The sequence below is a fragment of the Bubalus kerabau genome, chromosome 16 (genome assembly GCF_029407905.1).
Source record: "Bubalus kerabau isolate K-KA32 ecotype Philippines breed swamp buffalo chromosome 16, PCC_UOA_SB_1v2, whole genome shotgun sequence".
NCBI lineage: Eukaryota > Metazoa > Chordata > Mammalia > Artiodactyla > Bovidae > Bubalus > Bubalus kerabau.
The window spans coordinates 15,467,825-15,482,796 of NC_073639.1; the positions used below are offsets into that span (position 1 = coordinate 15,467,825).

The 14,972-nt window shown below is 42.2% G+C and overlaps 1 protein-coding gene across 1 annotated transcript in view; it reads left to right on the plus strand.

Moving 5' to 3' along the window:
- TTC29 (tetratricopeptide repeat domain 29) overlaps positions 1-14,972 on the plus strand; it is a 341,387-nt gene that overhangs the window by 49,167 nt on the left and 277,248 nt on the right. The gene's annotated exons all lie outside the window — the stretch shown is intronic.

Consider the following 14,972-nt stretch of genomic DNA (forward strand, 5'->3'; position numbering starts at 1 on the left):
AAAAATTAAAATTAAAAAAAAAGAATTAAAGTTATTTGTGGAAGAATAGTGGTTAGATCATTTACAAACCAAATATATGGGAAGTTGAAAATATTTGATCAAAAATAATTCTATTTCTCCCCTCAGAGCACTCTCATTTCCATGAGAGTTTTTGGCAATAGGGTTAAGTTAGAAAATATTTGCTATTTTATGGCTAGAACTGCCTAGGACTTTGAGAAAGGAGGGGAAAAAAGGCTTTCATGCCTCAGGAAATTGCACGTTGTATTCTGCAGCATGGTAGGTACTGGAACGTCTGGTGGTCAAGGGCTCTCCTGGGTGATAGGTATGAAGAAGAGCAGAACAATTCAAAGTGAGAGATCATGGGTACTAGATTCAAGGAGGGCAAGGTGGAGCCAGAAGGAACTGGTGTGGGGAAGACTTCACCAGTGGTCCAGTGGCTAAGACGCCAGGTTCCAAATGCAAGGGGGCACAGGCTCGATCCCTGGTCAGAGAACTAGATCCCACATGGTACACACAGAGGCCAAAAAAAAGGTAAGATGTCAAAAAAGAAAAAAAAAAAGAAGAGACTTGTGGGGGACATGAAAGACGGGTGTAATTTATGCAGGTAAAGAAACAGGAATATATTCTGTAAGGCGGAACTACATAGACCAAAGCAAAATTAGAGAAAATGATAGGTGCAGCAACTTGGTTAAAGTGGCAAGTATATTTCTGAGCAGTAACGGGGACTGAGTGTGTATGGAAAGGTTTGGGTTCAGAGTTTGGGCTTCTGTCCCTTCAGTCTAAGGAAGGGAGTGTGATAGGAGTCTCACTGTGAGACACCCCATGGCAAGAGGAAGGGGGAATGGTTAGGAAGCTGCTGCATTCATTCCACCTTGAAGGAACAATCCAAGAGTATTTAAAAGAATATATTTGAGCATATCCATAGCAAAAAAAAAAAAAAAAACATTGTTTTTTTTTTTGGCTTCACCTGTGGCATGTGGGAAGTCAGTTCCCCAACCAGCGCTTGAACTGGTGCCCCCTGCCTTGGGAGCATGGAGTCTTAACCATTATACCACTATAGAAGTCTCTTACAGTACAATTTATGATATCTCAAAGCAAAAGATTAGCAACATTAAGCAATACCTTTACAACCGAGTTCTCTGCAGTCATGAAATTACAAATTAGAGCCAAATTAATTCATTTAGCAAGTATTTGTTTAGGACCTAATGTCTAGAGATAAAACAACTAGCAAGATCAGATCAGATCAGATCAGTTCAGTCGCTCAGTTGTGTCCGACTCTTTTCGACCCCATGAATCGCAGCACGCCAGGCCTCCTTGTCCATCACCAACTCCTGGAGTTCACTCAGACTCACGTCCATCGAATCATTTATGCCATCCAGCCATCTCATCCTGTCGTCCCCTTCTCCTCCTGCCCACAATCCCTCCCAGCATCAGAGTCTTTTCCAATGAGTCAACTCTTTGCATGAGGTGGCCAAAGTACTGGAGTTTCAGCTTTAGCATCATTCCTTCCAAAGAAATCCCAGGGCTGATCTACAAAATATTTCCTTTGGGACACTAAGATTCTACTGGGAAAAACAGGCCTTAACCATTCCTAACTATTGTAACATATGAAGTAGTGGTAAATGCTGTGATGAAAAATAAGGCAAAGGAATAGATAGCAGTTGCTACTTTGTATACAGTGATCACCTTTTAGAAGATGAGGCATGAAGAAGGTGAGGGAGTGAGCCTTGTAAAAACCTGGAGGAAGAAGTTTTAGAGAGAGGATGCAGGGAGTGCAAATGAAGGCTCAGCACTGTCTGGAACTCAGTGAGCAAGGTGGGGGATCAAAGAAGAGGAGCCAAGTTTAAACCAGGAGGTTGGGATCACATGGCAGCTTGTAGGCCAAGCTGAGGACTTTGGATTTTATTCTAAATTGTATGAAAAAGTGAATGTGAAAATGTTAGTTGCACAGTCATGTCTGATTCTTTGCAACCCCTGCAGCCTCATGAACAGTAGCCCACCAGGCTCCTCTGTCCATGGCATTCTCTAGGCAGGAATACTGGAATGCTGCCATTTCCTTCTCCTGGGGATCTTCCCAACCCAGGAATCGAACCTGGGTCTCCCGCATTGCAGGCAGGTTCTTACCATCTGAGCCACCAGGAAATCTCAAAATATATATCAGTTTAAGAAAATGCTCATGGTACATTAAAGAGAAAATAAGATCCAAACACAAGGTAAAATATAATTATATTTGGTATGTGTTATGTACCTACCAAGTGTTCACAGTGGTTATTTTTTGAATGTGGGGATCATACATAGGCGTTTATAGAATTATGAATGGAAGAGTTATTACTTTCTGTAACTGAGGAGTTGTTAAAACTCTAGAGCCTATTGTTAAAAGTAAAGTTTAGTTTTCCAGTTTGTAAAAATGGAATAAATTCTTGCTTAAGTAAAATTCAAAGTAAAATCTTTGCATAAGCTTTTTAAAATGATTATTCTCATTTCATAAATGAGGTAAATTGTTTTTTTAAGCTTTTAAAAAATGATTACCTTTGTTTTGAAGACGAGGAAACTGTGGCACAAAGAAATTGAGCTTATTAGTGCTGGGGCTCGTGCTGGCTCAGCTGGCTCCAGAGCCTGTGTTGGCAGCCACTGCCCTATGCAAACCAAGAATTGCTTTACTTTCAACTGTAAAAATTCCCCAAAATTATACACTAAAGTGTAATTTAGCACTTTCTTGTTCTCTACTGTAAGTATATCCCTCAGATGTTGTCTGTCTTATTTTGTCTTTATAATTGGAACCACCAAATTCTCCAACTATGAGAAATCAAATAATGGAACTTTCAATTATGGACTCCAAAAAAAAAGAATTCAAGAAAGAAGTAACAAATAATATAGGAAAATAAAAGCTGAAGAAGCCAGGGCTACCCTGATGAAAGTTTAAGAGTGGCCTCATTGAGTTTCAGATAGCTACCATAGACATATTCTGAACTTTTCTATACATTTTATTTCTGATTTTTAAAACTTGGTATATTTTTTAATTTATTGCAGTAAAAAACACATAATAGAATTTACCATCCTAACTATTTGTGAGTGAGTTCAGTAGTATTAAGTGTATTCTCACTGTTGTGTAACAACAGTTCTGGTCTCCAGAACTTTTTCATCTAGCAAACCTGGATCTCAATACCCATGAATCAACAATTTCTGATTTTTTAAAATCTGTGAATATGTTTGTATTGGAGGATTTATTAATTGTTTTCTTTCTTTCTTTATTCATTCTTCTATTCATTCACATATTCAACAAATGTTAGAGCTACTTACTAATGGTTACCAATACAAGTAGTAACCATGACACCATATCAACTTAGTGGCTGAGAGTGAAAATGAGTTTTGGAAATGTGATCAGGGTGGGGCTGCTGTGAGATTGCATTCACAGGTCAGTGGCTTACTCACAGTTAGATGCCCCACCCTATAGCATGATAAAATGCACCCAAATTCCATAATAAATAGAATGTTTTGTCTATAAACCTATTCTTAAGTTAGATTGTGTTTGTTTGGTTTTTTTTGCAACTCCTTTTTGAAAGATCTGAACTAGTTTTCTATGCCCTTAATCAGTTCATTGGCCACAAGATCCATGCATGCCTTTATTGCCTGATTTGATAAGATGATTTGAGTTGATATTGATGAAAGTTTTAGAGATTCAGTTTATAAGTTCATAAGTTCATTAATTAATTCATTCATTCATAAGTTCAGTGTACTTACGAGGAGGATAAACTAGGACTACTTAAAATATGGGACTAGAGTGCCATGAGGGCTCACCTGAACACGGGTCCCCCTGAGGTGATGGTGTGTAGCTTCCGCATATCTGATCTGATGGGTCCAGACAAGCCCCATGGAGACCCCGCAGCAACAGCTAGGTGGCAGCTGTGCCCAGAGGCAGGTGGCAGTGTCCTGGTTCCAGGGCGCCCATTCAGGTTAAAGCAGGGTACCAGCCGGCAGATGGCAAAGGGCAGTTTGTCACAGCGCAGTGAAGCAGGCTGCAGTCCAGGGCATGGCTCCAGCACCCTCGGGGAACTAAAGAGCAAATGAACATGAGCAGAAGCCATGTCACGGGGACTGGGCACCTGGGTGCAGTCGGGGCCATTGTTCAGCCCACAAGTACACCGTGTGACCAGAGCACAAACTCTAGTCTCCACTGCTGCTAAAGATGGTGCTGGTATGCAGTGTGGATTGGCTTCCACTGACTCAAAGGCTGGCTGTCTATTCTCCAGTTCAGATATCTGCTAGGGTAGCAGGCATGGAGTACTCATGGTCTGACAAACACCTGTAGCAGATCAGTGGCCATATCTCCTTTCAGAATCGTCACCTACTTGGAAGGACAGATGGACAAGCAGCATTCACACCACATCTGTGGAGCACTGGAGAAAGTTCTCAGACCCTGGGCTGGTAGGAGACATTCCCATACATTCTAGAGCAGCACACAGAGGTCTGGCAGGGCTGGATGTCAGAGTCTGGGTGAGAGATGGTTTTCTAAGAGCTGTGATTAAGGAAGCACCAGGCTTCTCCCTGGGTATGGTCTGGGACCAATAACAAGATGATGTGCCAGAACCTTAACTTCAGTCCTCTCTTGCCAGGTCACTATTTAGTTGTTGGGTCAGGGAACTAGGATCCAAGTCTTGCAGTTGTAGCTTTATTGGTGGTAAGCAAAGAACTGATGGGGCTGAGCACATCAGCATTCAGAGTTGAGCAAGAACCAACAGCCACTACCTTCCTTGCTTCCACTGATTTAGGATCTGAGTCCAAGCCTTGCCTTTGACCAAATTGATGAACTTAGCACTGAGACTAGCCAGTTGCCTTGGAGTCTTGTAAGAGTTGAGTCTATTTTCTGGGAGAGCTAACCTGGAGGATTAGAATTGGTCAAGGAAACACTTGATTTCTATCTCGTTCTCTGTCCTGTCCTGTCTCCCCCTAGTTCAAAGAGGGCTGGCTTCAAGCAGCATCTCTCACTCTGCCAACAGTCTATTCCATTTCAACTCATGTGGACTTGGAATGTAGACCTCCCATCTCGGGAGACAGAAGGATGATAAGAGTAGATGTTGGGTGACTACCCTTGGTGCTAATCATCTTCCCTGAGAACAGGCAGGGGGAGGCCCTTGTAGGAATAGCTTAGGAAGTGCACATCTTCCAGTTCCAAAGTTTTTCATCTGTAGCTGTAACACAGGGATTGAGTAAAGGCTGACCCAGACCCACAGCGTTGATCCCAGATTCTCCTAGTAACTGGGACGTCTGCAGAAGAATTGTCCTGGTTGGCTTGGTCAGTTCAGGGCCTACAGTTTACTGTTGACAGCCAATTCTGTGGACAAATTCTGGATGGTGTATTCCAGTGGGATTTGCCAGGGGGGGCAGAAGGAACCAGAAGGAGGGTGGTGTTATGAAGGTACAGTGGAATGGCTCCCCCTCCCCCAGTCCATCTAGTAGGGCAAGACAGATCCAACACAAGAGGCCCCACTATATGGGCTTCCCTGGTACCTCAGGTGGTAAAGAATCTGCCTGCAATGTAGGAGACTGGGTTCAATCCCTGGGTTGGGAAGACCCCCTGGAGAAGGGCATGGCAACCCACCCCAGTATTCTTGCCTGAAAAGTTCAATGTACAGAGGAGCCTGGTGACCTACAGTCCATGGGGTCGCAAAGCGTTGGATACGACTGAGCGACTAACACACACACACACCATTGTAAAGGACTGTCTCCCCTTTACCATCTTCATCTCATGGAGGGAGGTAGAATTTGGAAGCCCACTTTTCTTGTCTTGTACATAGATTTGGTGGTGGTTTAGTCACTAAGTCATGTCTGACTCTTGCGATGTCATGGACTGTAACCCGCCAGGCTCCTCTGTCCATGGGATTCTCCAGGCAAGCATACTGGAGTGCCATTTCATTCTCCAAGGGATCTTCCTGACCCAGGAATCAAATCCAGGTCTCCTGCATTGCAGGCAGGTTCTTACTTCCCTGGTGACTCAGAAAGTATAGAATCCACCTGCAGTGTGGGAGACATGGGTTTGATCGTGGGTTTGATCCCTGGAGAAGGGAATGGCTACTCACTCCAATATTCTGGCCTGGAGAATTCCATGAACTGTATAGTCCATGAGGTCACAAAGAGTCAGACACGACTGAGTGACTTTCACTTTCACTTCATCCTGTCTTGTAATAGTCAGCCCTTTCCTAACACATCCTCCACCCATTGTAAGGATGATGCCCCCTTTCATTTTTTTTGCATGAATTTTATGAGGGGCAGTAGTTAAGCTTTCCTCTCAGTGAAGTGTCCACTGTGTATTAGGTAATTACTTTCCATATCATACACACACACACCACCAAAGGAATTCTATCACTGAGAGTCCTAACCCCATAGGGCTTCCACTGCTAAGGTTTGTTCAAAGCTAGTTCCTGCTAATGATCTCTAGCCAGCCATCCTGAAGGCTGAACCACAGTATCACTAGCATTTTCTTCCCAGTCCCATCTTGGTCTTTGATTTCTTTCCAGCCCCCCTGACTTGCTTCCAGAAGGCCGTGTTATTGGCCTGGAGAGATGCCCGGTTTGCTGGGACAACTGCCATGCTAACAAAGTAATTGGTCAGCCGCACTCACAGCAGGCCTACCAGAGCTGCGCTGCTCTGAGAAAACTCAGAGAGACAGGAGCAGAGCAGGTGTGCAGGTCTCCCATTGCCCTTCCACTGGATGCTCTGTGTTTAGGGAACTGTTGTCACATTCTTGGTATAATTGGGGACCAGACCCAATAACAACATGACACGGCAGAGCCTTGACACAAGCTCTATCCTGTCACCTCAGCATTGATCGTTCGATGTCAGATCAGCCAGCCCTTCCCCTATGATTGGTATGGAGGAGTGGATGAGGTCTCTGCATTGTGACTGCGTCACAGGATTGTTTGTTGTTTGGGGAACGAAATGGCAAGCCACTCCAGTATTCTTGCCTGGAGAATCCCATGGACAAAGGAGCCTGGTGGGCTACAGGCCATGGGGTTGCAAAGAGTCAGACACGACTGAGCAACTAACACACATAGAGTATGGCAGAGAAAATTATAGGATATGTCACAAGGTTTGCCACGTAGGCATTCATAATTTCGGGAGCTCCAACCTCTTTCCTGTCAGGAGAGAACTCTAGGGTCTAAGCCTTCGCTATAGGTCAGGATTCATTGCCCTAAAAACACTAAACCTAACATCTGGTCCCATCACTTCATGGGAAATAGATGGGGAAATAGTGGAAACAGTGTCAGACTTTATTTTTTGGGCTCCAAAATCACTGCAGATGGTGACTGCAGCCATGAAATTAAAAGACGCTCACTCCTTGGAAGGAAAGTTATGACCAACCTAGACAGCATATTGAAAAGCAGAGACATTACTTTGCCAACAAAAGTCTGTCTAGTCAAGGCTATGGTTTTTCCAGTGGTCATGTATGGACGTGAGAGTTAGGCTGTGAAGAAAGCTGAGCGCCGAAGAATTGATGCTTTTGAACTGTGGTGTTGGAGAAGACTCTTGAGAGTCCCTTGGACTGCAAGGAGATCCAACCAGTCCATTCTGAAGGAGGTCAGCCCTGGGATTTCTTGGGAAGGAATGATGCTAAAGCTGAAACTCCACTACTTTGGCCACCTATGCGAAGAGTTGACTCATTGGAAAAGACTCTGATGCTGGGAGGGATTGGGGGCGGGAAGAGAAGGGGACGACAGAGGATGAGATGGCTGGATGGCATCACTGACTCGATGGACGTGAGTCTGAGTGAACTCCGGGAGTTGGTAATGGACAGGGAGGCCTGGCGTGCTGCGATTCATGGGGTTGCAAAGAGTCGGACACGACTGAGCGACTGAACTGAACTCAACTGAACTGGTTTCTTTGGAACTTTGCCAGAGTCCATCTCTTTTTCTAGGAAACTAGTCTACAGGGTATCAGTTCTGGACAAGTTAACCCTTATTTGTTAAATCTGGAAGTTCTGTGTAAGGAGTGACGTGAACATGCAGAGACTAGGGTCGGATTATGAACACAGAAGTGCTATCCTTTAAAAACTAGGACAAAGTCGGTAAGATGGTAAACTTCAAAAGGATCTCTACCACCAAAGACTCGCTATTTTAAAGAGTGGATCAAAGTGGAAGAATCAGTTAAGCCAGAAGATCCCTGTGCTATACAATATGTTCTCATTAGCTGTTTGCCTTCTATGCAGTATCAGTAGTGTACATGCGGTGAGCTGAATGGGGAGGAAGTTCAAAAGGGGGGATGTATTTATGTGTATGGCTGATGCATTTTGCTGGGCAGTAGCAACTAACATGTCATAAAGCAACTATTTTCCAATAAAAATTGATTAAGAACAAATGAATGAACAAAAGTAAGAGAAGATCCAATTTCAGTCCTAGAAGAATGCCTACTAGATGCTGGAATTGAGTGAGTGCTAGTCTTACCAGTGAGCAGATCCAAGGGCAGACTGTCCATTCCGCTTGCCTTTAAATACCTAGACTAAATATTCCCAATTAAGAGATGTATAAAATGAAAGAAAAACAAACCATTAATCTGAAAAACAAACCTATAAATGGAATAATTAGAAAATTTCCTAGTGTCTTCAGGAAGATACAAGAAGACAGAAAAGTTTAAGGATAAATGAGATGACAAATGAGATGACAGTGAGCACCAGATGAAGTAAAGAAGGCTTTTGGTGAAATGCAGATTTCATTTCAGTGAAATGAAATTATTCATAATTTCAATGAAATGAAATTAATTGGTAGAATTAAACTACAGAGGGGAAAAAGAAAAGAGCAGGATTGTGTGCCTGCTCAGTCACTTCAGTCGTGTCCAGCTCTTTGCAACCCTATGGACTGTAGCCCACCAGGCTCTTCTGTCCATGGAATTTTCCTGGCAAGAATACATGCCTTCCTCCAGGGATCTTCCCAATCCAGAGATCAAACCGTGTCTCCTGCATCTCTAGCATTGCAGACGGATTCTTTACTACTGAGCCACAGGGAAAGCCCTAGTGTATAAAAAGTTGACACCACGGAATATTGAATCAGTGGTTTGAGGGCAGGCAGACTTGAAACGTTTTCCTGAAATGCAGGTGAAAGACTAAGAAATGAAAACAATGACATTATAAAGTTGGAAGTTTCTGAGATAGAATAGATAATAGCTGAAATGAAAACAATAACCAAAGACATTTTAAGAAAGCTTTCTTGAGCCCCCCCCCCCCAAAAGATCTGAGTATGCAGACTGAAATAGCTCTTTATGTTCTAGTCAAAAATATAAGGAAAGATCCATAACTAGATAATTCTCTGGAAATTTTTTGAATGACTCAGATTAAGACAGATTCCCACCTTTATCTGAAGAGAAAACACAGATTGCCTGCATTGAAAGCAAAATTAGTCTCATTTTTTTTCCTCCTTTGCAACAAAAAATGCCATGAAACAAGCAAACAAAAAGGTAGAGTCCAGGGGATTTGAGGGTAGGGGAAAGAGAATGGGCTGCTATAAACTTGATAATATGCTACAGAAGTAAGTTCTATTCACATGTGAAGCAACTGGAAGATATTCTTACACATGCAAGCTTCAGAAAGTACACTGTGTATGTGGTTTCCCTGTATGCCATATTCTGTAACCCAACAAGAGATAAATCAAAGGTAAAATTTTTAAGAAGAAGGAGGTCCTAATATAAAAGAACTGACAGTATGCACCAGAACTGGTTAAATATTAAGTGTATACAAAATGTCAATAATTTTGTAGATAGAAAATACAAAGTATAAAAATCGTGTTGTATACAATATACACTCCTTTGAAGGAATGTTTAAAATTGTGTGATTTAAATTTTTCTCTTTATGATTTTTTAAACATTTTATGGTAATGTTAATTACTTCAATGTCTTATTTTAAGATTAAATTTTATAAGAAACAGTTAAACATAAACTATAAAAAATAGAAACTATAGGCAAGCATTTAGTTTAGTCTTAGATGGGAAAGACCTTTGAAACATAAAAACAATGGAACAAAGCACAAAGAAAAGTGATGGGATTTATGGAAAGATAATGATATCTTCTCACTGCTCCAAGCTCAGAACCAATTCAGAAGAAATATGGGAATCAAATAGATCATAATTGCTAAGGCTAGATGAGGAACAGAGCTTATATCTGTTCAAATCAAATCTGTTATCTCACAGGATTCATCATAACCACCTAGTTGCTGCAAGTCAGCTCATGCTCAGACTTTCCTGTGGGTTCTAGGCCTGTGCCTGTGGACTTCAGCATGGCACTTGAGAACAGAGTCTAGAGAAAATCAAAGTTCAGGATTTCACCAGTCAGATATATTGCTGTTCCTTCTCTGTGGTAAGAAGTAAACAGGGAAGGAGACAGGAGGTCCTCTCATGCAAACAGAAAGCTAGCGAAATAGCTTCCCCTCTTTGAGAAATACTGACAGATTTGATACATACTTCAAGAAAAATTATTTATTGAAGATCTCATATAATTAAAGAGAAGCTAAAACTTGAAATTATTGGAAACAAATATGATAACAGATTAGTATAATTGTTATATAAAGAACATTTACAAATTGGTAAGAAAAAAACACTTAACACACATAGCATTACTACAAACAAAGCTAGTGGATGTGATGGGAATTCCCGCTGAGCTCTTTTAGGATAAAAGATGATGCTGTGAAAGTGCTGCACTCATTATGCCAGCAAATTCAGAAAACTCAGCAGTGGCTACAGGACTGGAAAAGGTCAGTTTTTTCATTCCAGTCCCAAATAAAGGCAATGCCAAAGAATGCTCAGACTATCACACAACTCCCCTCATTTCACATGCTGGCAAGATTATGCTCAAAAATCCTTCAAGCTAGGCTTCAGCAGTATATGAACTGAGAAATTCCAGATGTACATGCTGGATTTAGAAAAGGCAAAGGAACCAGAGATCAAATTGCCAACATCTGCTGGATCGTAGGAAAAGCAAAGGAATTTCAAAAAAACATCTACTTATGGCCTCATGACTACGCTAAAGCCTTTGACTGTGTCACAACAAATGATGCACATTTGATGAAACACAACAAACTGTGGAATATTCTTAAAGAGATGGGAATACCAGACCACCTTACTTGCCTACTGAGAAACCTGTATACAGGTCAAGAAGGAACAGTTAGAACTGGACATGGAACAACAGACGTACAAAATTGGGAAAGGAGTGTATCAAGAGTACATCAGGTGACAGGTATATTGTCACCCTGCTTATTTAACTTATATGTAGAATACATCATGTGAAATGCTGGGCTGGATGAATCACAAGCTGCAATCAACAACCTCAGATATGCAGATGATACCACCTTAATGGCAGAAAGCGAAGAGGAACTAAAGAGCCTCTTGATGAAGGTGAAAGAGGAGTGAAAAAGCTGGCTTAAAACTCAACATTCAAGAACTAATATGACATCTGGTCCCATCACTTCATGGCAAATAGAGGGGGTAAACGTGGAAACAGTGACATTCTATTTTCTTGGACTCCAAAATCACTGAGGATGGTGACTGCAGCCATGATATTAAAAGATGCTTGCTCCTTGGAATAAAAGCCATGACAAACTTAGACAGCTTACTAAAAGGGAGAGACATTAGTTTTCTGACAGAGGTTTGTCTAGTGAAAGCTCTGTTTTTTCTGGTAGTCATGTATGGATGTGAGAGTTGGACCATAAAGAAGGCTGAGAGCTGAAGAATTGATGCTTTCAAACTGTGGTGGTGGAGAAGACTCTTGAGAGTCCCTTGGACAGCAAGGAGATCAAACCAGTCAATCCTAAAGGAAATCAATCCTAAATATTCATTAGAAGGACTGAAGCTGAAGCTCCAATATTTTTGGCCACCTGATGGGAAGCACCGACTCATTGGAAAAGACCCCAGTGGCCGGGAAAGATTGAAGGCAGGAGAAGGGGGAGACAGAGGATGAGATGGTTGGATGGCATCACAGACTCGGTGGACGTGAGTTCAAGCAAACTCAGGGAGATAGTGAAGGGCAGGGAAGCCTGGCATGCTGCGGTCACAAAGAGTCATGCACACAAAGAAAATAGAATGACACGACTAGGTGGCTGAACAACAATAAATTATATACAATAAACTCTTATCCAGCCAGTCAAAGTGCTATTTTCCAATGATTATAGTAATAAGAGCCACTACTTATTGAGTGCTATGTGTCAGTCACTATAAAAGTCCAAATTCTGGCCAATGGTTTATGAGTACTCCAAGTACTGACTTGGAGGAGCAGCTATGAGTCCTTCCTTTTATCTCTGTTTTTGCCATGGTGGCCATGGAGGAATTATGATGAGATGGTGAAATCTCGAGTTGGAAGCAGCCTGTTCCCTGAATGAACATTTGGAGGGGAGCTGCTCAAGAGAGTCACCCAACCCTAAGGGGGCTTCACCTGAACAAGAAAATTACTTCGTCTAAGCCCCTGGGATTTCAGGGTCTGTTTACTACCAGGGTGCAGCCTCTCTAACTTTGGCTGATACAGTCTCCAACACTTGCATGCCCTCATTTGAATGAAGAATTTCACAAGTCCTGTGAATGGCTTTTGGCTGTTTCTCTGAAAATGTCACACTAAAGCTTTCCTTTGGGATGTGATATATAATGTCTTTGTGCTTTTCCAAACACTTCCATTTTAACATTTTGAGACACTTTACAAATCTTTCTCAATTTACTAACATAACTTAGTCTCCCAAAAATTCCATTTCTATTTTTAATGTAGAAAACATAGATGCATTTTACAACACGTTTCTATATTGTTTGAATATAATAAATGAACAACATATTTATGATCCAGAAAATAAAAATAGGTGACTTTTAAAGCTCACTGATCTAGAATCACTCCATCACAAGTGTGTTTTGCCTAGCAGGCAAAACAGGGTCCTAAACTATTTCAACATCCCACAATTATCATTACTGAAGACTAAATCCAGGAGGAAATAGTGGTCTACTTGGCTGATCCCCTCTTGAAGTGTTAGCACAGAGACTTATTAGCTGATCATGGGTCTTGAAATTGGGATCCAAAACTTGAGCTCGATCACTCAGTCTGGACTTCTCACTCCCTTCGCTGAAATTTCTCAAAGCTCTCTCTAGGCTAATTCAGTAACTCAGTGTGGAAGAACCACCAACCATGAGAGCAAAGATGTCGAAAGTACACTAATAGCAGATGTAATTGTCAGCATTGAAAACTGCTGACAGACACCTCAGAAACCCATCAAATGAGAGCATTGAACCAATTTCACAGATTCTCTATATGCCTTATCTGAGAAATCAAGGGAGTCTGATCTGCTATCCTCAAGATAACCTACCCTGAAAGTATCTCTGCCACTCAGCCCCACTGAGCCATCATCTCAGGTAATGCATACAGCTGGAAACATTTAGCTGTCTGTGGACATTCCAGAACAGGTTTTCACTGCTGAAGGACAGCTTTAGAAACACACATGTTACATGTAGATCTTTGCCATGAATACTCAGACTCTCGTTCTATGAGAGTAGTTGTTGTTGTTTTAGTCGCTCAGTCATGTCCAGCTCTTTGCGACCCCATGCAAAGCCCACCAGGCTCCTCTGTCCATGGAATTCTCCAGGCACGAATACTGAAGTGGGTTGCCATTCCCTTCTCCAGGGCATCTTCCCAACCCAAGGATACAACCCAAGTCTCCCACACTGCACGCAGGTTTTTTTTGTTTTGTTTTGTTTTGTTTTTACCATCTGAGCCACCAGGGAAGCCTAGAGACATTGGGTGGCCTCGAACCATTCCAGTATATCTGCTCAAAAGAAGAAAGACCTGTAACTCTGCTCACCAACCTAATGTTCATAGGCTTCTGTATCCTTATATTTTTATTTTCCAGCTGCCCCAGCCTTGGGGCAGTGAGTCTGTGCAGGATGGTTGCCTTTCTCAACCTGTTTTCTCAAGCAACAAATATGATTGTTAATGTTGACTTAGACAACATTGTTACGAAAATGCCGAGATCTCAACCCACACATCCTGCCCCTGAGGCAGAAGTAGTAAGGCAACCACAGGTCATGGGCTGTGGTAAAAGGAAAGCAGGCAAGGGTCTTATGCTCCCTGAAGTTCTACAGTCTCTCTCTCCCACCTAGAAAAAGCACCGGGATTCAAATGAGTAGGACTTTTAAAAATGTGTGCTCATTCACTCAGTCATGTCTGACTCTGTGCTACGCCATGAACTGTAGCCCACCAGGCTCTTCTGTCCATGGGATTCTCCAGGCAAGAATACTGGAGTGGGGTACCATTTCCTTCTCCAAGGAACTTTTAAAAATGGGTAAATCATCGTTATCATTGATAACGTAAATCATCGTTTTATATGTTAAAAAAAAATAAAGCATTCCAAAAGTTCGGTTGTTTCTTGTTACAGAAATTATTGGCAACACTTTTAGAATTGATCACGACACACAATTGGGCCTCAACACTGTTCAGCGTAGAGTTTCTGGCTCTGCTCAACCTGGAGTTTGACTCATAAATTTCTGGGACCCTTTTCATTGTTGCCATCAACAGCCTGGCTTTCTTCCCTCCCACCTTGCCTTCTGTATCTCTCTGTGTACATTCGTATTTACAGAACCATCATCTGCTAGACCATTAGACCCCCTCCTTCATTGGATGCCTCTTCAGAAAGTAAAGGAGCCCTCTAATCCCCACCCTGTCTCCTCTCTGCTTGAGCTCAGATTACCGGCACGGGCTCCCACCTGCACCTCCCTCGTAGCCATGTCTGGGATACTAGTTGTATCTGTGTTTAGTGGGGTAATAAGCCTTTGTACCCCCAGCCTGCAGTCTCTTATCCTGGAGCCACATGTGCTGCCCTGGCTTCCTTCGCTTCCCCAGTGTTGGTGCTGACTGCTCTCGGTACTGTACACAACCAAGACGGGACCATACTGCATATGAATCTGATACTCATTTAGAGAAAATTTTCAATCATATTTGCTATGGATTGAATTGGGACCCATTAAGAG